This window comes from Lissotriton vulgaris, chromosome 5, assembly GCF_964263255.1.
Source record: "Lissotriton vulgaris chromosome 5, aLisVul1.2, whole genome shotgun sequence".
NCBI classification, from domain to species: domain Eukaryota; kingdom Metazoa; phylum Chordata; class Amphibia; order Caudata; family Salamandridae; genus Lissotriton; species Lissotriton vulgaris.
In genome coordinates, this window is record NC_141693.1 from 1547320843 (window position 1) to 1547348588 (window position 27746).

At 40.4% G+C, this 27746-nt stretch overlaps 22 non-coding genes across 22 annotated transcripts; all 22 read right to left on the reverse strand.

Moving 5' to 3' along the window:
- Positions 1-169: 169 nt before the first annotated feature.
- On the reverse strand, positions 170-242 carry TRNAR-CCU (transfer RNA arginine (anticodon CCU)). The gene has a single exon. It is a non-coding gene; the product is annotated as a tRNA-Arg (tRNA).
- Positions 243-1032: 790 nt separating this feature from the next.
- TRNAR-UCG (transfer RNA arginine (anticodon UCG)) lies at positions 1033-1105 on the reverse strand. Its single transcript has one exon. It is a non-coding gene; the product is annotated as a tRNA-Arg (tRNA).
- A 3794-nt stretch (positions 1106-4899) lies between these two features.
- On the reverse strand, positions 4900-4974 carry TRNAR-CCU (transfer RNA arginine (anticodon CCU)). The gene has a single exon. It is a non-coding gene; the product is annotated as a tRNA-Arg (tRNA).
- Positions 4975-5756: 782 nt separating this feature from the next.
- On the reverse strand, positions 5757-5829 carry TRNAR-UCG (transfer RNA arginine (anticodon UCG)). The gene has a single exon. It is a non-coding gene; the product is annotated as a tRNA-Arg (tRNA).
- A 1518-nt stretch (positions 5830-7347) lies between these two features.
- Positions 7348-7420, reverse strand: TRNAR-UCG (transfer RNA arginine (anticodon UCG)). Its single transcript has one exon. It is a non-coding gene; the product is annotated as a tRNA-Arg (tRNA).
- A 644-nt stretch (positions 7421-8064) lies between these two features.
- Positions 8065-8137, reverse strand: TRNAW-CCA (transfer RNA tryptophan (anticodon CCA)). The gene has a single exon. It is a non-coding gene; the product is annotated as a tRNA-Trp (tRNA).
- Positions 8138-8926: 789 nt separating this feature from the next.
- Positions 8927-8999, reverse strand: TRNAR-UCG (transfer RNA arginine (anticodon UCG)). The gene has a single exon. It is a non-coding gene; the product is annotated as a tRNA-Arg (tRNA).
- Positions 9000-10652: 1653 nt separating this feature from the next.
- TRNAR-CCU (transfer RNA arginine (anticodon CCU)) lies at positions 10653-10727 on the reverse strand. The gene has a single exon. It is a non-coding gene; the product is annotated as a tRNA-Arg (tRNA).
- A 782-nt stretch (positions 10728-11509) lies between these two features.
- TRNAR-UCG (transfer RNA arginine (anticodon UCG)) lies at positions 11510-11582 on the reverse strand. The gene has a single exon. It is a non-coding gene; the product is annotated as a tRNA-Arg (tRNA).
- A 644-nt stretch (positions 11583-12226) lies between these two features.
- Positions 12227-12299, reverse strand: TRNAR-CCU (transfer RNA arginine (anticodon CCU)). Its single transcript has one exon. It is a non-coding gene; the product is annotated as a tRNA-Arg (tRNA).
- A 781-nt stretch (positions 12300-13080) lies between these two features.
- On the reverse strand, positions 13081-13153 carry TRNAR-UCG (transfer RNA arginine (anticodon UCG)). Its single transcript has one exon. It is a non-coding gene; the product is annotated as a tRNA-Arg (tRNA).
- A 1509-nt stretch (positions 13154-14662) lies between these two features.
- Positions 14663-14735, reverse strand: TRNAR-UCG (transfer RNA arginine (anticodon UCG)). Its single transcript has one exon. It is a non-coding gene; the product is annotated as a tRNA-Arg (tRNA).
- Positions 14736-16388: 1653 nt separating this feature from the next.
- TRNAR-CCU (transfer RNA arginine (anticodon CCU)) lies at positions 16389-16463 on the reverse strand. Its single transcript has one exon. It is a non-coding gene; the product is annotated as a tRNA-Arg (tRNA).
- A 782-nt stretch (positions 16464-17245) lies between these two features.
- On the reverse strand, positions 17246-17318 carry TRNAR-UCG (transfer RNA arginine (anticodon UCG)). The gene has a single exon. It is a non-coding gene; the product is annotated as a tRNA-Arg (tRNA).
- A 644-nt stretch (positions 17319-17962) lies between these two features.
- TRNAR-CCU (transfer RNA arginine (anticodon CCU)) lies at positions 17963-18035 on the reverse strand. Its single transcript has one exon. It is a non-coding gene; the product is annotated as a tRNA-Arg (tRNA).
- Positions 18036-18826: 791 nt separating this feature from the next.
- TRNAR-UCG (transfer RNA arginine (anticodon UCG)) lies at positions 18827-18899 on the reverse strand. The gene has a single exon. It is a non-coding gene; the product is annotated as a tRNA-Arg (tRNA).
- A 1510-nt stretch (positions 18900-20409) lies between these two features.
- On the reverse strand, positions 20410-20482 carry TRNAR-UCG (transfer RNA arginine (anticodon UCG)). Its single transcript has one exon. It is a non-coding gene; the product is annotated as a tRNA-Arg (tRNA).
- A 1518-nt stretch (positions 20483-22000) lies between these two features.
- TRNAR-UCG (transfer RNA arginine (anticodon UCG)) lies at positions 22001-22073 on the reverse strand. The gene has a single exon. It is a non-coding gene; the product is annotated as a tRNA-Arg (tRNA).
- Positions 22074-22717: 644 nt separating this feature from the next.
- TRNAR-CCU (transfer RNA arginine (anticodon CCU)) lies at positions 22718-22790 on the reverse strand. Its single transcript has one exon. It is a non-coding gene; the product is annotated as a tRNA-Arg (tRNA).
- A 790-nt stretch (positions 22791-23580) lies between these two features.
- On the reverse strand, positions 23581-23653 carry TRNAR-UCG (transfer RNA arginine (anticodon UCG)). Its single transcript has one exon. It is a non-coding gene; the product is annotated as a tRNA-Arg (tRNA).
- A 1510-nt stretch (positions 23654-25163) lies between these two features.
- Positions 25164-25236, reverse strand: TRNAR-UCG (transfer RNA arginine (anticodon UCG)). Its single transcript has one exon. It is a non-coding gene; the product is annotated as a tRNA-Arg (tRNA).
- Positions 25237-26889: 1653 nt separating this feature from the next.
- Positions 26890-26964, reverse strand: TRNAR-CCU (transfer RNA arginine (anticodon CCU)). The gene has a single exon. It is a non-coding gene; the product is annotated as a tRNA-Arg (tRNA).
- Positions 26965-27746: the final 782 nt, after the last annotated feature.

Below are 27746 nucleotides of genomic sequence, written 5' to 3' on the forward strand. Positions count from 1 at the left end.
TAGGTGTTTAAAAATCTACTTTGTAGCTTCAGAACACCAACATGACCCTGAAGAGTACAGAAGTAAAATGGTACCATTTCAAAGTTCCTAATACCTCATAAGCTTCTGAGCGGAAGCATGTAATAAATATATAAATTTTTCTAAAAAATTAAGAGTGGATATTGGTTTTCACCTCAGATGGGACTCGAACCCACAATCGCTGGCTTAGGAGGCCAGTGCCTTATCCATTAGGCCACTGAGGCACAGATAAACACATGCAGTCTAGAGGCATTATTTAAATGTATTCAATCGTCTGCACACAGGACATTTCTCAGTTCTCTCCATAAGAAAACTTCCCATTTTCATCCTCTTCCATCCCCGACTTTAACACTCTGTTCTGTGCTATAATGGAGGCTCTTCATTTCGAGCAAGTGGAGAGAAATTGGAGGAGAACCACTTTCGACTCAACACTTCTTCTTTCCTGGATGCTTTTCTCAATAAACTGGGCTTTGACAGTGGTATCAAGCCGTCCTTGTCTTCAGCAGGACACAGAAACAGGCACCAAGTCTCCTAACCAAGTTCAACCACACTCTGCAACTTAATAGACCAATGCTTTACAAATTAGCCAACTGTGTCATCAGCAAAGGCAGCCAATGTGCCAATCCTTTATAATTCTTCTGTAGTACTTTTCTTTCTCGTAGGCAAAATTAGCACTTTAACTGCACAAATCATACAGATTTTACACTTGAAGCACTTCATGAACACATACTTACACACTTTGCATTTCATCTACACACCCTTGAGCTAAAAACCCATTCTGTCAAGTCAAAATTCTGCAACCCTATTACATATTCAGTGCGTGTACATAGAAGCACTTCTTAATGCCACTAACATGGACAAGATTTTAGGCTGAAGATGCAATCTAAATGACTGTGCAGTATGTACTCCACTTCATGAATAATTAGGAATGAAAACATGATGGCTAGAAGAGTATTGGAAGAGCCTGCTTCCATTCTGAATGGAAAGCTGAGTTGTGTGGCCATTGGCAAAAACCGACCACGAAGGGACTCGAACCCTCAATCTTCTGATCCGAAGTCAGACGCCTTATCCATTAGGCCACGAGGTCATATGTCCTGCTTTGCTTATTTTTATAATGTAGGTGGTATGCAAGGATGGGAAATATGATATTGATAGTTATTTAGGTTTACATCCCATTGTGTTTTTTCAGCTCCTTTCAATTAAAGCACTCTTTTGGAATCGATATAATGAGAATGTCACCAGTACTATAAGCTTTTGTTTTCTTTTTTGCATTTAAACCTCTTTCTTCATGAGATTAAAGCTCAGTTGTATGCTTTACATAGCTCTGGATATTTCCAGAAGTGGAGAGAAACTGTTTTGACAGTAGTACAAACTGCTCCTTTCTGGATATGCCAATTTACACACGCTCAAAGGTTGTATATGTTTCATGAATCCTGACTTGCCCTATTCAAGTGGCTAAAAGCCTGTCACCACCTCTAGAAACAACAGTTACACCAATCCAATTCAAATCATTTTTTCCAAAGGAATATCTTCTGCCGGGTCAAAGTTGCATCTGACAAAGATAGGTGTTTAAAAATCTACTTTGTAGTTTCAGAACACCAACATGACCCTGAAGAGTACAGAAGTAAAATGGTACCATTTCAAAGTTCCTAATACCTCATAAGCTTCTGAGCGGAAGCATGTAATAAATATATAAATTGTTCTGGAAAAGTAAGAGCGGATATTGGTTTTCATCTCAGATGGGACTCAAACCCACAATCCCTGGCTTAAGAGGCCAGTGCCTTATCCATTAGGCCACTGAGGGACGGATAAACACTGCATTCTAGAGGCATTATTTAAATGTATTCAATCATCAAACACTGGTGTCTGTACACAGGACATTTCTCAGTTCTTCCATAAGTAAACTTCCCATTTTCATCCTCTTCCATCCCCGACTTTAACACTCTGTTCTGTGCTATAATGGAGGCTCTGCATTTCGAGCAAGTGGAGAGAAATTGGAGGAGAACCACTTTCGACTCAACACTTCTTCTTTCCTGGATGCTTTTCTCAATAAACTGGGCTTTGACAGTGGTATCAAGCCGTCCTTGTCTTCAGCAGGACACAGAAACAGGCACCAAGTCTCCAAACCAAGTTCAACCACACTCTGCAACTTAATAGACCAATGCTTTACAAATTAGCCAACTGTGTCATCAGCAAAGGCAGCCAATGTGCCAATCCTTTATAATTCTTCTGTAGTACTTTTCTTTCTCGTAGGCAAAATTAGCACTTTAACTGCACAAATCATACAGATTTTACACTTGAAGCACTCCATGAACACACACCTTGCATTTCATCTACACACCCTTAAGCTAAAAACCCATTCTGTCAAGTCAAAATTCTGCAACCCTATTACATATTCAGTGCGTGTACATAGAAGCACTTCTTAATGCCACTAACATGGACAAGATTTTAGGCTGAAGATGCAATCTAAATGACTGTGCAGTATGTACTCCACTTCATGAATAATTAGGAATGAGAACATGATGGCTATAAGAGTATTGGAAGAGCCTGCTTCCATTCTGAATGGAAATCTGAGTTGTGTGACCATTGGCAAAAACAGACCATGAAGGGACTCGAACCCTCAATCTTCTGATCCGAAGTCAGACGCCTTATCCATTAGGCCATGCGGTCATATGTCCTTCTGTGCTTATTTTTATAATGTAGGTGGTATGCAAGGATGGGAAATATGATATTGATAGTTATTTAGGTTTACATCCCATTGTGTTTTTTCAGCTCCTTTCAATTAAAGCACTCTTTTGGAATCGATATAATGAGAATGTCACCAGTACGATAAGCTTTTGTTTTCTTTTTTGCACCTAAACCTCTTTCTTCATGAGATTAAAGCTCAGTTGTATGCTTGACATAGCTCTGGATATTTCCAGACGTGGAGAGAAACTGTTTTGACAGTAGTACAAACTGCTGCTTTCTGGATATGCCAATTTACACACACTCAAAGGTTGTATATGTTTCATGAATCCTGACTTGCCCTATTCAAGTAGCTGAAAGCCTGTCACCACCTCTAGAAACAACAGTTACACCAATCCAACTCAAATCATTTTTTCCAAAGGAATATCTTCTGCCGGGTCAAAGTTGCATCTGACAAAGATAGGTGTTTAATAATCTACTTTGTAGTTCCAGAACACCAACATGACCCTGAAGAGTACAGAAGTAAAATGGTACCATTTCAAAGTTCCTAATACCTCATAAGCTTCTGAGCGGAAGCATGTAATAAATATATAAAAAGTAAGAGTGGATTTTGGTTTTCACCTCAGATGGGACTTGAACCCACAATCCCTGGCTTAGGAGGCCAGTGCCTTATCCATTATGCCACTGTGGCACAGATAAACACATGCAATCTAGAGGCATTATTTAAATGTATTCAATCGTCTGCACACAGGACATTTCTCAGTTCTCTCCATAAGTAAACTTCCCATTTTCATCCTCTTCCATCCCCGACTTTAACACTCTGTTCTGTGCTATAATGGAGGCTCTTCGTTTCGAGCAAGTGGAGAGAAATTGGAGGAGAACCACTTTCGACTCAACACTTCTTCTTTCCTGGATGCTTTTCTCAATAAACTGGGCTTTGACAGTGGTATCAAGCCGTCCTTGTCTTCAGCAGGACACAGAAACAGGCACCAAGTCTCCTAACCAAGTTCAACCACACTCTGCAACTTAATAGACCAATGCTTTACAAATTAGCCAACTGTGTCATCAGCAAAGGCTGCCAATGTGCCAATCCTTTATAATTCTTCTGTAGTACTTTTCTTTCTCGTAGGCAAAATTAGCACTTTAACTGCACAAATCATACAGATTTTACACTTGAAGCACTTCATGAACACATATTTACACACCTTGCATTTCATCTACACACCCTTGAGCTAAGAACCCATTCTGTCAAGTCAAAATTCTGCAACCCTATTACATATTCAGTGCGTGTACATAGAAGCACTTCTTAATGCCACTAACATGGACAAGATTTTAGGCTGAAGATGCAATCTAAATGACTGTGCAGTATGTACTCCACTTCATGAATAATTAGGAATGAGAACATGATGGCTATAAGAGTATTGGAAGAGCCTGCTTCCATTCTGAATGGAAAGCTGAGTTGTGTGACCATTGGCAAAAACCAACCACATAAGGACTCGAACCCTCAATCTTCTGATCCGAAGTCAGACGCCTTATCCATTAGGCCACGCGGTCATATGTCCTGCTGTGCTTATTTTTATAATGTAGGTGGTATGCAAGGATGGGAAATATGATATTGATAGTTATTTAGGTTTACATCCCATTGTTTTTTTTCAGGTCCTTTCAATTAAAGCACTCTTTTGGAATCGATATAATGAGAATGTCACCAGTACTATAAGCTTTTGTTTTCTTTTTTGCATTTAAACCTCTTTCTTCATGAGATTAAAGCTCAGTTGTATGCTTTACATAGCTCTGGATATTTCCAGAAGTGGAGAGAAACTGTTTTGACAGTAGTACAAACTGCTCCTTTCTGGATATGCCAATTTACACACGCTCAAAGGTTGTATATGTTTCATGAATCCTGACTTGCCCTATTCAAGTAGCTGAAAGGCTGGCACCACCTCTAGAAACAACAGTTACACCAATCCAATTCAAATAATTTTTTCCAAAGGAATATCTTCTGCCGGGTCAAAGTTGCATCTGACAAAGATAGGTGTTTAAAAATCTACTTTGTAGTTTCAGAACACCAACATGACCCTGAAGAGTACAGAAGTAAAATGGTACCATTTCAAAGTTCCTAATACCTCATAAGCTTCTGAGCGGAAGCATGTAATAAATATATAAATTTTTCTGGAAAAGTAAAAGTGGATATTGGTTTTCATCTCAGATGGGACTCGAACCCACAATCCCTGGCTTAGGAGGCCAGTGCCTTATCCATTAGGCCACTGAGGAACAGATAAACACATGCAGTCTAGAGGCATTATGTAAATGTATTCAATCGTCTGCACACAGGACATTTCTCAGTTCTCTCCATAAGTAAACTTCCCATTTTCATCCTCTTCCATCCCCGACTTTAACACTCTGTTGTGTGCTATAATGGAGGCTCTTCATTTCGAGCAAGTGGAGAGAAATTGGAGGAGAACCACTTTCGACTCAACACTTCTTCTTTCCTGGATGCTTTTCTCAATAAACTGGGCTTTGACAGTGGTATCAAGCCGTCCTTGTCTTCAGCAGGACACAGAAACAGGCACCAAGTCTCCTAACCAAGTTCAACCACACTCTGCAACTTAATAGACCAATGCTTTACAAATTAGCCAACTGTGTCATCAGCAAAGGCAGCCAATGTGCAAATCCTTTATAATTCTTCTGTAGTACTTTTCTTTCTCGTAGGCAAAATTAGCACTTTAACTGCACAAATCATACAGATTTTACACTTGAAGCACTCCATGAACACACACCTTGCATTTCATCTACACACCCTTAAGCTAAAAACCCATTCTGTCAAGTCAAAATTCTGCAACCCTATTACATATTCAGTGCGTATACATAGAAGCACTTCTTAATGCCACTAACATGGACAAGATTTTAGGCTGAAGATGCAATCTAAATGACTGTGCAGTATGTACTCCACTTCATGAATAATTAGGAATGAGAATATGATGGCTATAAGAGTATTGGAAGGGCCTGCTTCCATTCTGAATGGAAAGCTGAGTTGTGTGACCATTGGCAAAAACCGACCACGAAGGGACTCGAACCCTCAATCTTCTGATCCGAAGTCAGACGCCTTATCCATTAGGCCACGCGGTCATATGTCCTGCTGTGCTTATTTTTATAATGTAGGGGGTATGCAAGGATGGGAAATATGATATTGGTAGTTATTTAGGTTTACATCCCATTGTGTTTTTTCAGCTCCTTTCAATTAAAGCACTCTTTTGGAATCGATATAATGAGAATGTCACCAGTACAATAAGCTTTTGTTTTCTTTTTTGCATTTAAACCTCTTTCTTCATGAGATTAAAGCTCAGTTGTATGCTTTACATAGCTCTGGATATTTCCAGAAGTGGAGAGAAACTGTTTTGACAGTAGTACAAACTGCTCCTTTCTGGATATGCCAATTTACACATGCTCAAAGGTTGTATATGTTTCATGAATCCTGACGTGCCCTATTCAAGTAGCTGAAAGCCTGTCACCACCTCTAGAAACAACAGTTACACCAATCCAATTCAAATAATTTTTTCCAAAGGAATATCTTCTGCCGGGTCAAAGTTGCATCTGACAAAGATAGGTGTTTAAAAATCTACTTTGTAGTTTCAGAACACCAACATGACCCTGAAGAGTACAGAAGTAAAATGGTACCATTTCAAAGTTCCTAATACCTCATAAGCTTCTGAGCGGAAGCATGTAATAAATATATAAATTTTTCTGGAAAAGTAAGAGTGGGTATAGGTTTTCATCTCAGATGGGACTCGAACTCACAATCCCTGGTTTAGGAGGCCAGTGCCTTATCCATTAGGCCACTGAGGGACACATAAACACTGCAGTCTAGAGGCATTATTTAAATGTATTCAATCGTCAAACACTGGTGTCTGCACACAGGACATTTCTCAGTTCTCTCCATAAGTAAACTTCCCATTTTCATCCTCTTCCATCCCCGACTTTAACACTCTGTTCTGTGCTATAATGGAGGCTCTGCATTTCGAGCAAGTGGAGAGAAATTGGAGGAGAACCACTTTCGACTCAACACTTCTTCTTTCCTGGATGCTTTTCTCAATAAACTGGGCTTTGACAGTGGTATCAAGCCGTCCTTGTCTTCAGCAGGACACAGAAACAGGCACCAAGTCTCCTAACCAAGTTCAACCACACTCTGCAACTTAATAGACCAATGCTTCACAAATTAGCCAACTGTGTCATCAACAAAGGCAGCCAATGTGCCAATCCTTTATAATTCTTCTGTAGTACTTTTCTTTCTCGTAGGCAAAATTAGCACTTTAACTGCACAAATCATACAGATTTTACACTTGAAGCACTCCATGAACACATACTTACACACCTAGCATTTCATCTACACACCCTTAAGCTAAAAACCCATTCTGTCAAGTCAAAATTCTGCAACCTATTACATATTCAGTGCGTGTACATAGAAGCACTTCTTAATGCCACTAACATGGACAAGATTTTAGGCTGAAGATGCAATCTAAATGACTGTGCAGTATGTACTCCACTTCATGAATAATTAGGAATGAGAACATGATGGCTATAAGAGTATTGGAAGAGCCTGCTTCCATTCTGAATGGAAAGCTGAGTTGTGTGACCATTGGCAAAAACCAACCACGAAGGGACTCGAACCCTCAATCTTCTGATCCGAAGTCAGACGCCTTATCCATTAGGCCACGCGGTCATATGTCCTGCTGTGCTTATTTTTATAATGTAGGTGGTATGCAAGGATGGGAAATATGATATTGGTAGTTATTTAGGTTTACATCCCATTGTGTTTTTTCAGCTCCTTTCAATTAAAGCACTCTTTTGGAATCGATGTAATGAGAATGTCACCAGTACAATAAGCTTTTGTTTTCTTTTTTGCATTTAAACCTCTTTCTTCATGAGATTAAAGCTCAGTTGTATGCTTTACATAGCTCTGGATATTTCCAGAAGTGGAGAGAAACTGTTTTGACAGTAGTACAAACTGCTCCTTTCTGGATATGCCAATTTACACACGCTCAAAGGTTGTATATGTTTCATGAATCCTGACTTGCCCTATTCAAGTAGCTGAAAGCCTGTCACCACCTCTAGAAACAACAGTTACACCAATCCAATTCAAATCATTTTTTCCAAAGGAATATCTTCTGCCGGGTCAAAGTTGCATCTGACAAAGATAGGTGTTTAAAAATCTACTTTGTAGCTTCAGAACACCAACATGACCCTGAAGAGTACAGAAGTAAAATGGTACCATTTCAAAGTTCCTAATACCTCATAAGCTTCTGAGCGGAAGCATGTAATAAATATATAAATTTTTCTAAAAAATTAAGAGTGGATATTGGTTTTCACCTCAGATGGGACTCGAACCCACAATCCCTGGCTTTGGAGGCCAGTCCCTTATCCATTAGGCCACTGAGGCACAGATAAACACATGCAGTCTAGAGGCATTATTTAAATGTATTCAATCGTCTGCACACAGGACATTTCTCAGTTCTTCCATAAGTAAACTTCCCATTTTCATCCTCTTCCATCCCCGACTTTAACACTCTGTTCTGTGCTATAATGGAGGCTCTGCATTTCGAGCAAGTGGAGAGAAATTGGAGGAGAACCACTTTCGACTCAACACTTCTTCTTTCCTGGATGCTTTTCTCAATAAACTGGGCTTTGACAGTGGTATCAAGCCGTCCTTGTCTTCAGCAGGACACAGAAACAGGCACCAAGTCTCCTAACCAAGTTCAACCACACTCTGCAACTTAATAGACCAATGCTTTACAAATTAGCCAACTGTGTCATCAGCAAAGGCAGCCAATGTGCCAATCCTTTATAATTCTTCTGTAGTACTTTTCTTTCTCGTAGGCAAAATTAGCACTTTAACTGCACAAATCATACAGATTTTACACTTGAAGCACTTCATGAACACATACTTACACACCTTGCATTTCATCTACACACCCTTGAGCTAAAAACCCATTCTGTCAAGTCAAAATTCTGCAACCCTATTACATATTCAGTGCGTGTACATAGAAGCACTTCTTAATGCCACTAACATGGACAAGATTTTAGGCTGAAGATGCAATCTAAATGACTGTGCAGTATGTACTCCACTTCATGAATAATTAGGAATGAGAACATGATGGCTATAAGAGTATTGGAAGAGCCTGCTTCCATTCTGAATGGAAAGCTGAGTTGTGTGACCATTGGCAAAAACCAACCACGAAAGGACTCGAACCCTCAATCTTCTGATCCGAAGTCAGACGCCTTATCCATTAGGCCACGCGGTCATATGTCCTGCTGTGCTTATTTTTATAATGTAGGTGGTATGCAAGGATGGGAAATATGATATTGATAGTTATTTAGGTTTACATCCCATTGTTTTTTTTTCAGGTCCTTTCAATTAAAGCACTCTTTTGGAATCGATATAATGAGAATGTCACCAGTACTATAAGCTTTTGTTTTCTTTTTTGCATTTAAACCTCTTTCTTCATGAGATTAAAGCTCAGTTGTATGCTTTACATAGCTCTGGATATTTCCAGAAGTGGAGAGAAACTGTTTTGACAGTAGTACAAACTGCTCCTTTCTGGATATGCCAATTTACACACGCTCAAAGGTTGTATATGTTTCATGAATCCTGACTTGCCCTATTCAAGTAGCTGAAAGGCTGTCACCACTAAGCATGGGCGAATTTTGCGAATCTCGCGTTCGCGAATTTTGCGGATTTGCGAACTCGCAATCCGCAAAATCCGCGAATTCTCGCGAATTTGCAGATTTTTTTTTTGTGTTTGCGCGGGTTTCTGCCAGTTCGCGAGGGTTTTGTACACTTTCGCAAATTGCGAACTTACCTGTCGGGTCGCAAGTTTCGCGAACTTGTTGTTTCTACGTGTCCAGCCTGTTTGGGACACTCTTCTTCATCACTGCCACTCTCTGTCACCACTGCCACTCTCTGACTACTCATGCCACCCTCTGGCCCACCCATGCCACCCTCTGTTTCATCACAGCACCCTCTGGTTGTCCAGTCAGTGTACATTATTGTGGCAATGCAAGCACACCTTCCCTGCCTCAAGTGACCTGAATTAATTTGGGGATGATTAATGTGTCACAGAATATTTTTTTAGCTGGCACCTGCTTCCTTAGTGCTTCCTGATTAGTGATCTTTCGCACTTGCTAAGTGCTTTCATTGCTGCAAAATTAGTTACAACACCTGCCCTGCCCCAACTGACAATAATGAATTAGGGGCTGATTAATGGATTTGAACTTCCAGCCTGGCTCCTGCTTGTCTCCCTTAGCTGTAATTCAGGACCTTTGTGGCATATGTGTAACTATTCTGAGGTTCAGAGCAGGGTCACATAATAGTTGCAACTGGCAACTGAACTCTGGAGGGGCCCCTCAGGAAGCACTACAGGAAATGGCTACTAATGATGAGCCTGAACTTTTGAACCTGGTAAGTAGTTTCAGTTTTGCTAAGATCGTATTTCTGCAATTTTGCACTTATTCGCAGGGCGCGAAGTTGTACTGGGAAGCCGCGAACTCACGCGAACAGTGCAAGCAGTGCGAGCAAAATCCGCTGCTCGCGGATTTGCGGATTTTGCGGGAGATTCGCGAATCTCGCGGATTGCGAATTTACCGAAAATCCGCAAAATCCGCAAGCGAAACTGATTTTCCGCCCATGCTTAGTCACCACCTCTAGAAACAACAGTTACACCAATCCAATTCAAATAATTTTTTCCAAAGGAATATCTTCTGCCGGGTCAAAGTTGCATCTGACAAAGATAGGTGTTTAAAAATCTACTTTGTAGTTTCAGAACACCAACATGACCCTGAAGAGTACAGAAGTAAAATGGTACCATTTCAAAGTTCCTAATACCTCATAAGCTTCTGAGCGGAAGCATGTAATAAATATATAAATTTTTCTGGAAAAGTAAGAGTGGATATTGGTTTTCATCTCAGATGGGACTCGAACCCACAATCCCTGGCTTAGGAGGCCAGTGCCTTATCCATTAGGCCACTGAGGAACAGATAAACACATGCACTCTAGAGGCATTATTTAAATGTATTCAATCGTCTGCACACAGGACATTTCTCAGTTCTCTCCATGGGTAAACTTCCCATTTTCATCCTCTTCCATCCCCGACTTTAACACTCTGTTCTGTGCTATAATGGAGGCTCTTCATTTCGAGCAAGTGGAGAGAAACGGGAGGAGAACCACTTTCGACTCAACACTTCTTCTTTCCTGGATGCTTTTCTCAATAAACTGGGCTTTGACAGTGGTATCAAGCCGTCCTTGTCTTCAGCAGGACACAGAAACAGGCACCAAGTCTCCTAACCAAGTTCAACCACACTCTGCAACTTAATAGACCAATGCTTTACAAATTAGCCAACTGTGTCATCAGCAAAGGCAGCCAATGTGCAAATCCTTTATAATTCTTCTGTAGTACTTTTCTTTCTCGAAGGCAAAATTAGCACTTTAACTGCACAAATCATACAGATTTTACACTTGACGCACTCCATGAACACACACCTTGCATTTCATCTACACACCCTTAAGCTAAAAACCCATGCTGTCAAGTCAAAATTCTGCAAACCTATTACATATTCAGTGCGTGTAAGTAGAAGCACTTTTCAATGCCACTAAAATGCACAAGATTTTAGACCGAAGATGCAATCTAAATGACTGTGCAGTATGTACTCCACTTCATGAATAATTAGGAATGAGAATATGATGGCTATAAGAGTATTGGAAGAGCCTGCTTCCATTCTGAATGGAAAGCTGAGTTGTGTGACCATTGGCAAAAACCGACCACGAAGGGACTCGAACCCTCAATCTTCTGATCCGAAGTCAGGCGCCTTATCCATTAGGCCACGCGGTCATATGTCCTGCTGTGCTTATTTTTATAATGTAGGTGGTATGCAAGGATGGGAAATATGATATTGGTAGTTATTTAGGTTTACATCCCATTGTGTTTTTTCAGCTCCTTTCAATTAAAGCACTCTTTTGGAATCGATATAATGAGAATGTCACCAGTACAATAAGCTTTTGTTTTCTTTTTTGCATTTAAACCTCTTTCTTCATGAGATTAAAGCTCAGTTGTATGCTTTACATAGCTCTGGATATTTCCAGAAGTGGAGAGAAACTGTTTTGACAGTAGTACAAACTGCTCCTTTCTGGATATGCCAATTTACACATGCTCAAAGGTTGTATATGTTTCATGAATCCTGACTTGCCCTATTCAAGTAGCTGAAAGCCTGTCACCACCTTTCGAAACAACAGTTACACCAATCCAATTCAAATCATTTTTTCCAAAGGAATATCTTCTGCCGGGTCAAAGTTGCATCTGACAAAGATAGGTGTTTAAAAATCTACTTTGTAGCTTCAGAACACCAACATGACCCTGAAGAGTACAGAAGTAAAATGGTACCATTTCAAAGTTCCTAATACCTCATAAGCTTCTGAGCGGAAGCATGTAATAAATATATACATTTTTCTAGAAAAGTAAGAGTGGATATTGGTTTTCACCTCAGATGGGACTCAAACCCACAATCCCTGGCTTAGGAGGCCAGTGCCTTATCCATTAGGCCACTGAGGCACAGATAAACACATGCAGTCTAGAGGCATTATTTAAATGTATTCAATCGTCTGCACACAGGACATTTCTCAGTTCTTCTATAAGTAAACTTCCCATTTTTATCCTCTTCCATCCCCGACTTTAACACTCTGTTCTGTGCTATAATGGAGGCTCTGCATTTCGAGCAAGTGGAGAGAAATTGGAGGAGAACCACTTTCGACTCAACACTTCTTCTTTCCTGGATGCTTTTCTCAATAAACTGGGCTTTGACAGTGGTATCAAGCCATCCTTGTCTTCAGCAGGACACAGAAACAGGCACCAAGTCTCCTAACCAAGTTCAACCACACTCTGCAACTTAATAGACCAATGCTTTACAAATTAGCCAACTGTGTCATCAGCAAAGGCAGCCAATGTGCCAATCCTTTATAATTCTTCTGTAGTACTTTTCTTTCTTGTAGGCAAAATTAGCACTTTAACTGCACAAATCATACAGATTTTACACTTGAAGCACTCCATGAACACACACCTTGCATTTCATCTACACACCCTTAAGCTAAAAACCCATTCTGTCAAGTCAAAATTCTGCAACCCTATTATATATTCAGTGCGTGTACATAGAAGTACTTCTTAATGCCACTAACATGGACAAGATTTTAGGCTGAAGATGCAATCTAAATGACTGTGCAGTATGTACTCCACTTCATGAATAATTAGGAATGAGAACATGATGGCTATAAGAGTATTGGAAGAGCCTGCTTCCATTCTGAATGGAAAGCTGAGTTGTGTGACCATTGGCAAAAACCGACCACGAAGGGACTCGAACCCTCAATCTTCTGATCCGAAGTCAGACGCCTTATCCATTAGGCCACGCGGTCATATGTCCTTCTATGCTTATTTTTATAATGTAGGTGGTATGCAAGGATGGGAAATATGATATTGATATTTATTTAGGTTTACATCCCATTGTGTTTTTTCAGCTCCTTTCAATTAAAGCACTCTTTTGGAATCGATATAATGAGAATGTCACCAGTACGATAAGCTTTTGTTTTCTTTTTTGCATTTAAACCTCTTTCTTCATGAGATTAAAGCTCAGTTGTATGCTTGACATAGCTCTGGATATTTCCAGACGTGGAGAGAAACTGTTTTGACAGTAGTACAAACTGCTGCTTTCTGGATATGCCAATTTACACACACTCAAAGGTTGTATATGTTTCATGAATCCTGACTTGCCCTATTCAAGTAGCTGAAAGCCTGTCACCACCTCTAGAAACAACAGTTACACCAATCCAACTCAAATCATTTTTTCCAAAGGAATATCTTCTGCCGGGTCAAAGTTGCATCTGACAAAGATAGGTGTTTAAAAATCTACTTTGTAGTTCCAGAACACCAACATGACCCTGAAGAGTACAGAAGTAAAATGGTACCATTTCAAAGTTCCTAATACCTCATAAGCTTCTGAGCGGAAGCATGTAATAAATATATAAATTTTTCTGGAAAAGTAAGAGTGGATTTTGGTTTTCACCTCAGATGGGACTCGAACCCACATTCCCTGGTTTAGGAGGCCAGTGCCTTATCCATTAGGCCACTGGGGCACAGATAAACACATTCAATCTAGAGGCATTATTTCAAAGGAATTCAATCGTCTGCACACAGGACATTTCTCAGTTCTCTCCATAAGTAAACTTCCCATTTTCATCCTCTTCCATCCCCGACTTTAACACTCTGTTCTGTGCTATAATGGAGGCTCTTCGTTTCGAGCAAGTGGAGAGAAATTGGTAGGAGAACCACTTTCGACTCAACACTTCTTCTTTCCTGGATGCTTTTCTCAATAAACTGGGCTTTGACAGTGGTATCAAGCCGTCCTTGTCTTCAGCAGGACACAGAATCAGGCACCAAGTCTCCTAACCAAGTTCAACCACACTCTGCAACTTAATAGACCAATGCTTTACAAATTAGCCAACTGTGTCATCAGCAAAGGCTGCCAATGTGCCAATCCTTTATAATTCTTCTGTAGTACTTTTCTTTCTCGTAGGCAAAATTAGCACTTTAACTGCACAAATCATACAGATTTTACACTTGAAGCACTTCATGAACACATACTTACACACCTTGCATTTCATCTACACACCCTTGAGCTAAGAACCCATTCTGTCAAGTCAAAATTCTGCAACCCTATTACATATTCAGTGCGTGTACATAGAAGCACTTCTTAATGCCACTAACATGGACAAGATTTTAGGCTGAAGATGCAATCTAAATGACTGTGCAGTATGTACTCCACTTCATGAATAATTAGGAATGAGAACATGATGGCTATAAGAGTATTGGAAGAGCCTGCTTCCATTCTGAATGGAAAGCTGAGTTGTGTGACCATTGGCAAAAACCAACCACGAAAGGACTCGAACCCTCAATCTTCTGATCCGAAGTCAGACGCCTTATCCATTAGGCCACGCGGTCATATGTCCTGCTGTGCTTATTTTTATAATGTAGGTGGTATGCAAGGATGGGAAATATGATATTGATAGTTATTTAGGTTTACATCCCATTGTTTTTTTTCAGGTCCTTTCAATTAAAGCACTCTTTTGGAATCGATATAATGAGAATGTCACCAGTACTATAAGCTTTTGTTTTCTTTTTTGCATTTAAACCTCTTTCTTCATGAGATTAAAGCTCAGTTGTATGCTTTACATAGCTCTGGATATTTCCAGAAGTGGAGAGAAACTGTTTTGACAGTAGTACAAACTGCTCCTTTCTGGATATGCCAATTTACACACGCTCAAAGGTTGTATATGTTTCATGAATCCTGACTTGCCCTATTCAAGTAGCTGAAAGGCTGTCACCACTAAGCATGGGCGAATTTTGCGAATCTCGCGTTCGCGAATTTTGCGGATTTGCGAACTCGCAATCCGCAAAATCCGCGAATTCTCGCGAATTTGCGGATTTTTTTTTTTGTGTTTGCGCGGGTTTCTGCCAGTTCGCGAGGGTTTTGTACACTTTCGCAAATTGCGAACTTACCTGTCGGGTCGCAAGTTTCGCGAACTTGTTGTTTCTACGTGTCCAGCCTGTTTGGGACACTCTTCTTCATCACTGCCACTCTCTGTCACCACTGCCACTCTCTGACTACTCATGCCACCCTCTGGTCCACCCATGCCACCCTCTGTTTCATCACAGCACCCTCTGGTTGTCCAGTCAGTGTACATTATTGTGGCAACGCAAGCACACCTTACCTGCCTCAAGTGACCTGAATTAATTTGGGGCTGATTAATGTGTCACAGAATATTTTTTTAGCTGGCACCTGCTTCCTTAGTGCTTCCTGATTAGTGATCTTTCGCACTTGCTAAGTGCTTTCATTGTTGCAAAATTAGTTACAACACCTGCCCTGCCCCAACTGACAATAATGAATTAGGGGCTGATTAATGGATTTGAACTTCCAGCCTGGCTCCTGCTTGTCTCCCTTAGCTGTAATTCAGGACCTTTGTGGCATATGTGTAACTATTCTGAGGTTCAGAGCAGGGTCACATAATAGTTGCAACTGGCAACTGAACTCTGGAGGGGCCCCTCAGGAAGCACTACAGGAAATGGATACTAATGATGAGCCTGAACTTTTGAACCTGGTAAGTAGTTTCAGTTTTGCTAAGATCGTATTTCTGCAATTTTGCACTTATTCGCGGGGCGCGAAGTTGTACTGGGAAGCCGCGAACTCACGCGAACAGTGCAAGCAGTGCGAGCAAAATCCGCTGCTCGCGGATTTGCGGATTTTGCGGGAGATTCGCGAATCTCGCGGATTGCGAATTTACCGAAAATCCGCAAAATCCGCGAGCGAAACGGATTTTCCGCCCATGCTTAGTCACCACCTCTAGAAACAACAGTTACACCAATCCAATTCAAATAATTTTTTCCAAAGGAATATCTTCTGCCGGGTCAAAGTTGCATCTGACAAAGATAGGTGTTTAAAAATCTACTTTGTAGTTTCAGAACACCAACATGACCCTGAAGAGTACAGAAGTAAAATGGTACCATTTCAAAGTTCCTAATACCTCATAAGCTTCTGAGCGGAAGCATGTAATAAATATATAAATTTTTCTGGAAAAGTAAGAGTGGATATTGGTTTTCATCTCAGATGGGACTCGAACCCACAATCCCTGGCTTAGGAGGCCAGTGCCTTATCCATTAGGCCACTGAGGAACAGATAAACACATGCAGTCTAGAGGCATTATTTAAATGTATTCAATCGTCTGCACACAGGACATTTCTCAGTTCTCTCCATAAGTAAACTTCCCATTTTCATCCTCTTCCATCCCCGACTTTAACACTCTGTTCTGTGCTATAATGGAGGCTCTTCATTTCGAGCAAGTGGAGAGAAATGGGAGGAGAACCACTTTCGACTCAACACTTCTTCTTTCCTGGATGCTTTTCTCAATAAACTGGGCTTTGACAGTGGTATCAAGCCGTCCTTGTCTTCAGCAGGACACAGAAACAGGCACCAAGTCTCCTAACCAAGTTCAACCACACTCTGCAACTTAATAGACCAATGCTTTACAAATTAGACAACTGTGTCATCAGCAAAGGCAGCCAATGTGCAAATCCTTTATAATTCTTCTGTAGTACTTTTCTTTCTCGTAGGCAAAATTAGCACTTTAACTGCACAAATCATACAGATTTTACACTTGAAGCACTCCATGAACACACACCTTGCATTTCATCTACACACCCTTAAGCTAAAAACCCATTCTGTCAAGTCAAAATTCTGCAACCCTATTACATATTCAGTGCGTGTACATAGAAGCACTTCTTAATGCCACTAACATGGACAAGATTTTAGGCTGAAGATGCAATCTAAATGACTGTGCAGTATGTACTCCACTTCATGAATAATTAGGAATGAGAATATGATGGCTATAAGAGTATTGGAAGAGCCTGCTTCCATTCTGAATGGAAAGCTGAGTTGTGTGACCATTGGCAAAAACCGACCATGAAGGGACTCGAACCCTCAATCTTCTGATCCGAAGTCAGACGCCTTATCCATTAGGCCACGCGGTCATATGTCCTGCTGTGCTTATTTTTATAATGTAGGTGGTATGCAAGGATGGGAAATATGATATTGGTAGTTATTTAGGTTTACATCCCATTGTGTTTTTTCAGCTCCTTTCAATTAAAGCACTCTTTTGGAATCGATATAATGAGAATGTCACCAGTACAATAAGCTTTTGTTTTCTTTTTTGTATTTAAACCTCTTTCTTCATGAGATTAAAGCTCAGTTGTATGCTTTACATAGCTCTGGATATTTCCAGAAGTGGAGAGAAACTGTTTTGACAGTAGGACAAACTGCTCCTTTCTGGATATGCCAATTTACACATGCTCAAAGGTTGTATATGTTTCATGAATCCTGACTTGCCCTATTCAAGCAGCTGAAAGCCTGTCACCACCTCTAGAAACAACAGTTACACCAATCCAATTCAAATCATTTTTTCCAAAGGAATATCTTCTGTCGGGTCAAAGTTGCATCTGACAAAGATAGGTGTTAAAAAATCTACTTTGTAGCTTCAGAACACCAACATGACCCTGAAGAGTACAGAAGTAAAATGGTACCATTTCAAAGTTCCTAATACCTCATAAGCTTCTGAGCGGAAGCATGTAATAAATATATAAATTTTTCTAGAAAAGTAAGAGTGGATATTGGTTTTCACCTCAGATGGGACTCGAACCCACAATCCCTGGCTTAGGAGGCCAGTGCCTTATCCATTAGGCCACTGAGGCACAGATAAACACATGCAGTCTAGAGGCATTATTTAAATGTATTCAATCGTCTGCACACAGGACATTTCTCAGTTCTCTCCATAAGTAAACTTCCCATTTTCATCCTCTTCCATCCCCGACTTTAACACTCTGTTCTGTGCTATAATGGAGGCTCTTAATTTCGAGCAAGTGGAGAGAAATTGGAGGAGAACCACTTTCGACTCAACACTTCTTCTTTCCTGGATGCTTTTCTCAATAAACTGGGCTTTGACAGTGGTATCAAGCCGTCCTTGTCTTCAGCAGGACACAGAAACAGGCACCAAGTCTCCTAACCAAGTTCAACCACACTCTGCAACTTAATAGACCAATGCTTTACAAATTAGCCAACTGTGTCATCAGCAAAGGCAGCCAATGTGCCAATCCTTTATAATTCTTCTGTAGTACTTTTCTTTCTCGTAGGCAAAATTAGCACTTTAACTGCACAAATCATACAGACTTTACACTTGAAGCACTTCATGAACACATACTTACACACCTTGCATTTCATCTACACACCCTTGAGCTAAAAACCCATTCTGTCAAGTCACAATTCTGCAACCCTATCACATATTCATTGCGTGTACATAGAAGCACTTCTTAATGCCACTAACATGGACAAGATTTTAGGCTGAAGATGCAATCTAAATGACTGTGCAGTATGTACTCCACTTCATGAATAATTAGGAATGAGAACATGATGGCTATAAGAGTATTGGAAGAGCCTGCTTCCATTCTGAATGGAAAGCTGAGTTGTGTGACCATTGGCAAAAAACCGACCACAAAGGGACTCGAACCCTCAATCTTCTGATCCGAAGTCAGACGCCTTATCCATTAGGCCACGCGGTCATATGTCCTGCTTTGCTTATTTTTATAATGTAGGTGGTATGCAAGGATGGGAAATATGATATTGATAGTTATTTAGGTTTACATCCCATTGTGTTTTTTCAGCTCCTTTCAATTAAAGCACTCTTTTGGAATCGATATAATGAGAATGTCACCAGTACTATAAGCTTTTGTTTTCTTTTTTGCATTTAAACCTCTTTCTTCATGAGATTAAAGCTCAGTTGTATGCTTTACATAGCTCTGGATATTTCCAGAAGTGGAGAGAAACTGTTTTGACAGTAGTACAAACTGCTCCTTTCTGGATATGCCAATTTACACACGCTCAAAGGTTGTATATGTTTCATGAATCCTGACTTGCCCTATTCAAGTGGCTGAAAGCCTGTCACCACCTCTAGAAACAACAGTTACACCAATCCAATTCAAATCATTTTTTCCAAAGGAATATCTTCTGCCGGGTCAAAGTTGCATCTGACAAAGATAGGTGTTTAAAAATCTACTTTGTAGTTCCAGAACACCAACATGACCCTGAAGAGTACAGAAGTAAAATGGTACCATTTCAAAGTTCCTAATACCTCATAAGCTTCTGAGCGGAAGCATGTAATAAATATATAAATTGTTCTGGAAAAGTAAGAGTGGATATTGGTTTTCATCTCAGATGGGACTCAAACCCACAATCCCTGGCTTAAGAGGCCAGTGCCTTACCCATTAGGCCACTGAGGGACAGATAAACACTGCATTCTAGAGGCATTATTTAAATGTATTCAATCATCAAACACTGGTGTCTGTACACAGGACATTTTTCAGTTCTTCCATAAGTAAACTTCCCATTTTCATCCTCTTCCATCCCCGACTTTAACACTCTGTTCTGTGCTATAATGGAGGCTCTGCATTTCGAGCAAGTGGAGAGAAATTGGAGGAGAACCACTTTCGACTCAACACTTCTTCTTTCCTGGATGCTTTTCTCAATAAACTGGGCTTTGACAGTGGTATCAAGCCGTCCTTGTCTTCAGCAGGACACAGAAACAGGCACCAAGTCTCCTAACCAAGTTCAACCACACTCTGCAACTTAATAGACCAATGCTTTACAAATTAGCCAACTGTGTCATCAGCAAAGGCAGACAATGTGCAAATCCTTTATAATTCTTCTGTAGTACTTTTCTTTCTCGTAGGCAAAATTAGCACTTTAACTGCACAAATCATACAGATTTTACACTTGAAGCACTCCATGAACACACACCTTGCATTTCATCTACACACCCTTAAGCTAAAAACCCATTCTGTCAAGTCAAAATTCTGCAACCCTATTACATATTCAGTGCGTGTACATAGAAGCACTTCTTAATGCCACTAACATGGACAAGATTTTAGGCTGAAGATGCAATCTAAATGACTGTGCAGTATGTACTCCACTTCATGAATAATTAGGAATGAGAATATGATGGCTATAAGAGTATTGGAAGGGCCTGCTTCCATTCTGAATGGAAAGCTGAGTTGTGTGACCATTGGCAAAAACCGACCACGAAGGGACTCGAACCCTCAATCTTCTGATCCGAAGTCAGACGCCTTATCCATTAGGCCACGCGGTCATATGTCCTGCTGTGCTTATTTTTATAATGTAGGTGGTATGCAAGGATGGGAAATATGATATTGGTAGTTATTTAGGTTTACATCCCATTGTGTTTTTTCAGCTACTTTCAATTAAAGCACTCTTTTGGAATCGATATAATGAGAATGTCACCAGTACAATAAGCTTTTGTTTTCTTTTTTGCATTTAAACCTCTTTCTTCATGAGATTAAAGCTCAGTTGTATGCTTTACATAGCTCTGGATATTTCCAGAAGTGGAGAGAAACTGTTTTGACAGTAGTACAAACTGCTCCTTTCTGGATATGCCAATTTACACATGCTCAAAGGTTGTATATGTTTCATGAATCCTGACTTGGCCTATTCAAGTAGCTGAAAGCCTGTCACCACCTCTAGAAACAACAGTTACACCAATCCAATTCAAATCATTTTTTCCAAAGGAATATCTTCTGCCGGGTCAAAGTTGCATCTGACAAAGATAGGTGTTTAAAAATCTACTTTGTAGTTTCAGAACACCAACATGACCCTGAAGAGTACAGAAGTAAAATGGTACCATTTCAAAGTTCCTAATACCTCATAAGCTTCTGAGCGGAAGCATGTAATAAATATATAAATTTTTCTGGAAAAGTAAGAGTGGGTATAGGTTTTCATCTCAGATGGGACTCGAACTCACAATCCCTGGTTTAGGAGGCCAGTGCCTTATGCATTAGGTCACTGAGGGACACATAAACACTGCAGTCTAGAGGCATTATTTAAATGTATTCAATCGTCAAACACTGGTGTCTGCACACAGGACATTTCTCAGTTCTCTCCATAAGTAAACTTCCCATTTTCATCCTCTTCCATCCCCGACTTTAACACTCTGTTCTGTGCTATAATGGAGGCTCTGCATTTCGAGCAAGTGGAGAGAAATTGGAGGAGAACCACTTTCGACTCAACACTTCTTCTTTCCTGGATGCTTTTCTCAATAAACTGGGCTTTGACAGTGGTATCAAGCCGTCCTTGTCTTCAGCAGGACACAGAAACAGGCACCAAGTCTCCTAACCAAGTGCAACCACACTCTGCAACTTAATAGACCAATGCATTACAAATTAGCCAACTGTGTCATCAACAAAGGCAGCCAATGTGCCAATCCTTTATAATTCTTCTGTAGTACTTTTCTTTCTCGTAGGCAAAATTAGCACTTTAACTGCACAAATCATAGAGATTTTACACTTGAAGCACTCCATGAACACATACTTACACACCTTGCATTTCATCTACACACCCTTAAGCTAAAAACCCATTCTGTCAAGTCAAAATTCTGCAACCTATTACATATTCAGTGCGTGTACATAGAAGCACTTCTTAATGCCACTAACATGGACAAGATTTTAGGCTGAAGATGCAATCTAAATGACTGTGCAGTATGTACTCCACTTCATGAATAATTAGGAATGAGAACATGATGGCTATAAGAGTATTGGAAGAGCCTGCTTCCATTCTGAATGGAAAGCTGAGTTGTGTGACCATTGGCAAAAACCAACCACGAAGGGACTCGAACCCTCAATCTTCTGATCCGAAGTCAGACGCCTTATCCATTAGGCCACGCGGTCATATGTCCTGCTGTGCTTATTTTTATAATGTAGGTGGTATGCAAGGATGGGAAATATGATATTGGTAGTTATTTAGGTTTACATCCCATTGTGTTTTTTCAGCTCCTTTCAATTAAAGCACTCTTTTGGAATCGATGTAATGAGAATGTCACCAGTACAATAAGCTTTTGTTTTCTTTTTTGCATTTAAACCTCTTTCTTCATGAGATTAAAGCTCAGTTGTATGCTTTACATAGCTCTGCATATTTCCAGAAGTGGAGAGAAACTGTTTTGACAGTAGTACAAACTGCTCCTTTCTGCATATGCCAATTTACACACGCTCAAAGGTTGTATATGTTTCATGAATCCTGACTTGCCCTATTCAAGTAGCTGAAAGCCTGTCACCACCTCTAGAAACAACAGTTACACCAATCCAATTCAAATCATTTTTTCCAAAGGAATATCTTCTGCCGGGTCAAAGTTGCATCTGACAAAGATAGGTGTTTAAAAATCTACTTTGTAGCTTCAGAACACCAACATGACCCTGAAGAGTACAGAAGTAAAATGGTATCATTTCAAAGTTCCTAATACCTCATAAGCTTCTGAGCGGAAGCATGTAATAAATATATAAATTTTTCTAAAAAATTAAGAGTGGATATTGGTTTTCACCTCAGATGGGACTCGAACCCACAATCCCTGGCTTAGGAGGCCAGTGCCTTATACATTAGGCCACTGAGGCACAGATAAACAAATGCAGTCTAGAGGCATTATTTAAATGTATTCAATCGTCTGCACACAGGACATTTCTCAGTTCTCTCCATAAGAAAACTTCCCATTTTCATCCTCTTCCATCCCCGACTTTAACACTCTGTTCTGTGCTATAATGGAGGCTCTTCATTGCGAGCAAGTGGAGAGAAATTGGAGGAGGACCACTTTCGACTCAACACTTCTTCTTTCCTGGATGCTTTTCTCAATAAACTGGGCTTTGACAGTGGTATCAAGCCGTCCTTGTCTTCAGCAGGACACAGAAACAGGCACCAAGTCTCCTAACCAAGTTCAACCACACTCTGCAACTTAATAGACCAATGCTTTACAAATTAGCCAACTGTGTCATCAGCAAAGGCAGCCAATGTGCCAATCCTTTATAATTCTTCTGTAGTACTTTTCTTTCTCGTAGGCAAAATTAGCACTTTAACTGCACAAATCATACAGATTTTACACTTGAAGCACTTCATGAACACATACTTACACACCTTGCATTTCATCTACACACCCTTGAGCTAAAAACCCATTCTGTCAAGTCAAAATTCTGCAACCCTATTACATATTCAGTGCGTGTACATAGAAGCACTTCTTAATGCCACTAACATGGACAAGATTTTAGGCTGAAGATGCAATCTAAATGACTGTGCAGTATGTACTCCACTTCATGAATAATTAGGAATGAGAACATGATGGCTATAAGAGTATTGGAAGAGCCTGCTTCCATTCTGAATGGAAAGCTGAGTTGTGTGACCATTGGCAAAAACCGACCACGAAGGGACTCGAACCCTCAATCTTCTGATCCGAAGTCAGACGCCTTATCCATTAGGCCACGAGGTCATATGTCCTGCTTTGCTTATTTTTATAATGTAGGTGGTATGCAAGGATGGGAAATATGATATTGATAGTTATTTAGGTTTACATCCCATTGTGTTTTTTCAGCTCCTTTCAATTAAAGCACTCTTTTGGAATCGATATAATGAGAATGTCACCAGTACTATAAGCTTTTGTTTTCTTTTTTGCATTTAAACCTCTTTCTTCATGAGATTAAAGCTCAGTTGTATGCTTTACATAGCTCTGGATATTTCCAGAAGTGGAGAGAAACTGTTTTGACAGTAGTACAAACTGCTCCTTTCTGGATATGCCAATTTACACACGCTCAAAGGTTGTATATGTTTCATGAATCCTGACTTGCCCTATTCAAGTGGCTGAAAGCCTGTCACCACCTCTAGAAACAACAGTTACACCAATCCAATTCAAATCATTTTTTCCAAAGGAATATCTTCTGCCGGGTCAAAGTTGCATCTGACAAAGATAGGTGTTTAAAAATCTACTTTGTAGTTTCAGAACACCAACATGACCCTGAAGAGTACAGAAGTAAAATGGTACCATTTCAAAGTTCCTAATACCTCATAAGCTTCTAAGCGGAAGCATGTAATAAATATATAAATTGTTCTGGAAAAGTAAGAGTGGATATTGGTTTTTTTCTCAGATGGGACTCAAACCCACAATCCCTGGCTTAAGAGGCCAGTGCCTCATCCATTAGGCCACTGAGGGACAGATAAACACTGCATTCTAGAGGCATTATTTAAATGTATTCAATCATCAAACACTGGTGTCTGTACACAGGACATTTCTCAGTTCTTCCATAAGTAAACTTCCCATTTTCATCCTCTTCCATCCCCGACTTTAACACTCTGTTCTGTGCTATAATGGAGGCTCTGCATTTCGAGCAAGTGGAGAGAAATTGGAGGAGAACCACTTTCGACTCAACACTTCTTCTTTCCTGGATGCTTTTCTCAATAAACTGGGCTTTGACAGTGGTATCAAGCCGTCCTTGTCTTCAGCAGGACACAGAAACAGGCACCAAGTCTCCTAACCAAGTTCAACCACACTCTGCAACTTAATAGACCAATGCTTTACAAATTAGCCAACTGTGTCATCAGCAAAGGCAGCCAATGTGCCAATCCTTTATAATTCTTCTGTAGTACTTTTCTTTCTCGTAGGCAAAATTAGCACTTTAACTGCACAAATCATACAGATTTTACACTTGAAGCACTCCATGAACACACACCTTGCATTTCATCTACACACCCTTAAGCTAAAAACCCATTCTGTCAAGTCAAAATTCTGCAACCCTATTACATATTCAGTGCGTGTACATAGAAGCACTTCTTAATGCCACTAACATGGACAAGATTTTAGGCTGAAGATGCAATCTAAATGACTGTGCAGTATGTACTCCACTTCATGAATAATTAGGAATGAGAACATGATGGCTATAAGAGTATTGGAAGAGCCTGCTTCCATTCTGAATGGAAAGCTGAGTTGTGTGACCATTGGCAAAAACCAACCACGAAAGGACTCGAACCCTCAATCTTCTGATCCGAAGTCAGACGCCTTATCCATTAGGCCACGCGGTCATATGTCCTGCTGTGCTTATTTTTATAATGTAGGTGGTATGCAAGGATGGGAAATATGATATTGATAGTTATTTAGGTTTACATCCCATTGTTTTTTTTCAGGTCCTTTCAATTAAAGCACTCTTTTGGAATCGATATAATGAGAATGTCACCAGTACTATAAGCTTTTGTTTTCTTTTTTGCATTTAAACCTCTTTCTTCATGAGATTAAAGCTCAGTTGTATGCTTTACATAGCTCTGGATATTTCCAGAAGTGGAGAGAAACTGTTTTGACAGTAGTACAAACTGCTCCTTTCTGGATATGCCAATTTACACACGCTCAAAGGTTGTATATGTTTCATGAATCCTGACTTGCCCTATTCAAGTAGCTGAAAGGCTGTCACCACTAAGCATGGGCGAATTTTGCGAATCTCGCGTTCGCGAATTTTGCGGATTTGCGAACTCGCAATCCGCAAAATCCGCGAATTCTCGCGAATTTGCGGATTTTTTTTTTTGTGTTTGCGCGGGTTTCTGCCAGTTCGCGAGGGTTTTGTACACTTTCGCAAATTGCGAACTTACCTGTCGGGTCGCAAGTTTCGCGAACTTGATGTTTCTACGTGTCCTGCCTGTTTGGGACACTCTTCTTCATCACTGCCACTCTCTGTCACCACTGCCACTCTCTGACTACTCATGCCACCCTCTGGCCCACCCATGCCACCCTCTGTTTCATCACAGCACCCTCTGGTTGTCCAGTCAGTGTACATTATTGTGGCAACGCAAGCACACCTTACCTGCCTCAAGTGACCTGAATTAATTTGGGGCTGATTAATGTGTCACAGAATATTTTTTTAGCTGGCACCTGCTTTCTTAGTGCTTCCTGATTAGTGATCTTTCGCACTTGCTAAGTGCTTTCATTGTTGCAAAATTAGTTACAACACCTGCCCTGCCCCAACTGACAATAATGAATTAGGGGCTGATTAATGGATTTGAACTTCCAGCCTGGCTCCTGCTTGTCTCCCTTAGCTGTAATTCAGGACCTTTGTGGCATATGTTTAACTATTCTGAGGTTCAGAGCAGGGTCACATAATAGTTGCAACTGGCAACTGAACTCTGGAGGGGCCCCTCAGGAAGCACTACAGGAAATGGCTACTAATGATGAGCCTGAACTTTTGAACCTGGTAAGTAGTTTCAGTTTTGCTAAGATCGTATTTCTGCAATTTTGCACTTATTCGCGGGGCGCGAAGTTGTACTGGGAAGCCGCGAACTCACGCGAACAGTGCAAGCAGTGCGAGCAAAATCCGCTGCTCGCGGATTTGCGGATTTTGCGGGAGATTCGCGAATCTCGCGGATTGCGAATTTACCGAAAATCCGCAAAATCCGCGAGCGAAACGGATTTTCCGCCCATGCTTAGTCACCACCTCTAGAAACAACAGTTACACCAATCCAATTCAAATAATTTTTTCCAAAGGAATATCTTCTGCCGGGTCAAAGTTGCATCTGACAAAGATAGGTGTTTAAAAATCTACTTTGTAGTTTCAGAACACCAACATGACCCTGAAGAGTACAGAAGTAAAATGGTACCATTTCAAAGTTCCTAATACCTCATAAGCTTCTGAGCGGAAGCATGTAATAAATATATAAATTTTTCTGGACAAGTAAGAGTGGATATTGGTTTTCATCTCAGATGGGACTCGAACCCACAATCCCTGGCTTAGGAGGCCAGTGCCTTATCCATTAGGCCACTGAGGAACAGATAAACACATGCAGTCTAGAGGCATTATTTAAATGTATTCAATCGTCTGCACACAGGACATTTCTCAGTTCTCTCCATAAGTAAACTTCCCATTTTCATCCTCTTCCATCCCCGACTTTAACACTCTGTTCTGTGCTATAATGGAGGCTCTTCATTTCGAGCAAGTGGAGAGAAATGGGAGGAGAACCACTTTCGACTCAACACTTCTTCTTTCCTGGATGCTTTTCTCAATAAACTGGGCTTTGACAGTGGTATCAAGCCGTCCTTGTCTTCAGCAGGACACAGAAACAGGCACCAAGTCTCCTAACCAAGTTCAACCACACTCTGCAACTTAATAGACCAATGCTTTACAAATTAGCCAACTGTGTCATCAGCAAAGGCAGCCAATGTGCAAATGCTTTATAATTCTTCTGTAGTACTTTTCTTTCTCGTAGGCAAAATTAGCACTTTAACTGCACAAATCATACAGATTTTACACTTGAAGCACTCCATGAACACACACCTTGCATTTCATCTACACACCCTTAAGCTAAAAACCCATTCTGTCAAGTCACAATTCTGCAACCCTATTACATATTCAGTGCGTGTACATAGAAGCACTTCTTAATGCCACTAACATGGACAAGATTTTAGGCTGAAGATGCAATCTAAATGACTGTGCAGTATGTACTCCACTTCATGAATAATTAGGAATGAGAACATGATGGCTATAAGAGTATTGGAAGAGCCTGCTTCCATTCTGAATGGAAAGCTTAGTTGTGTGACCATTGGCAAAAAC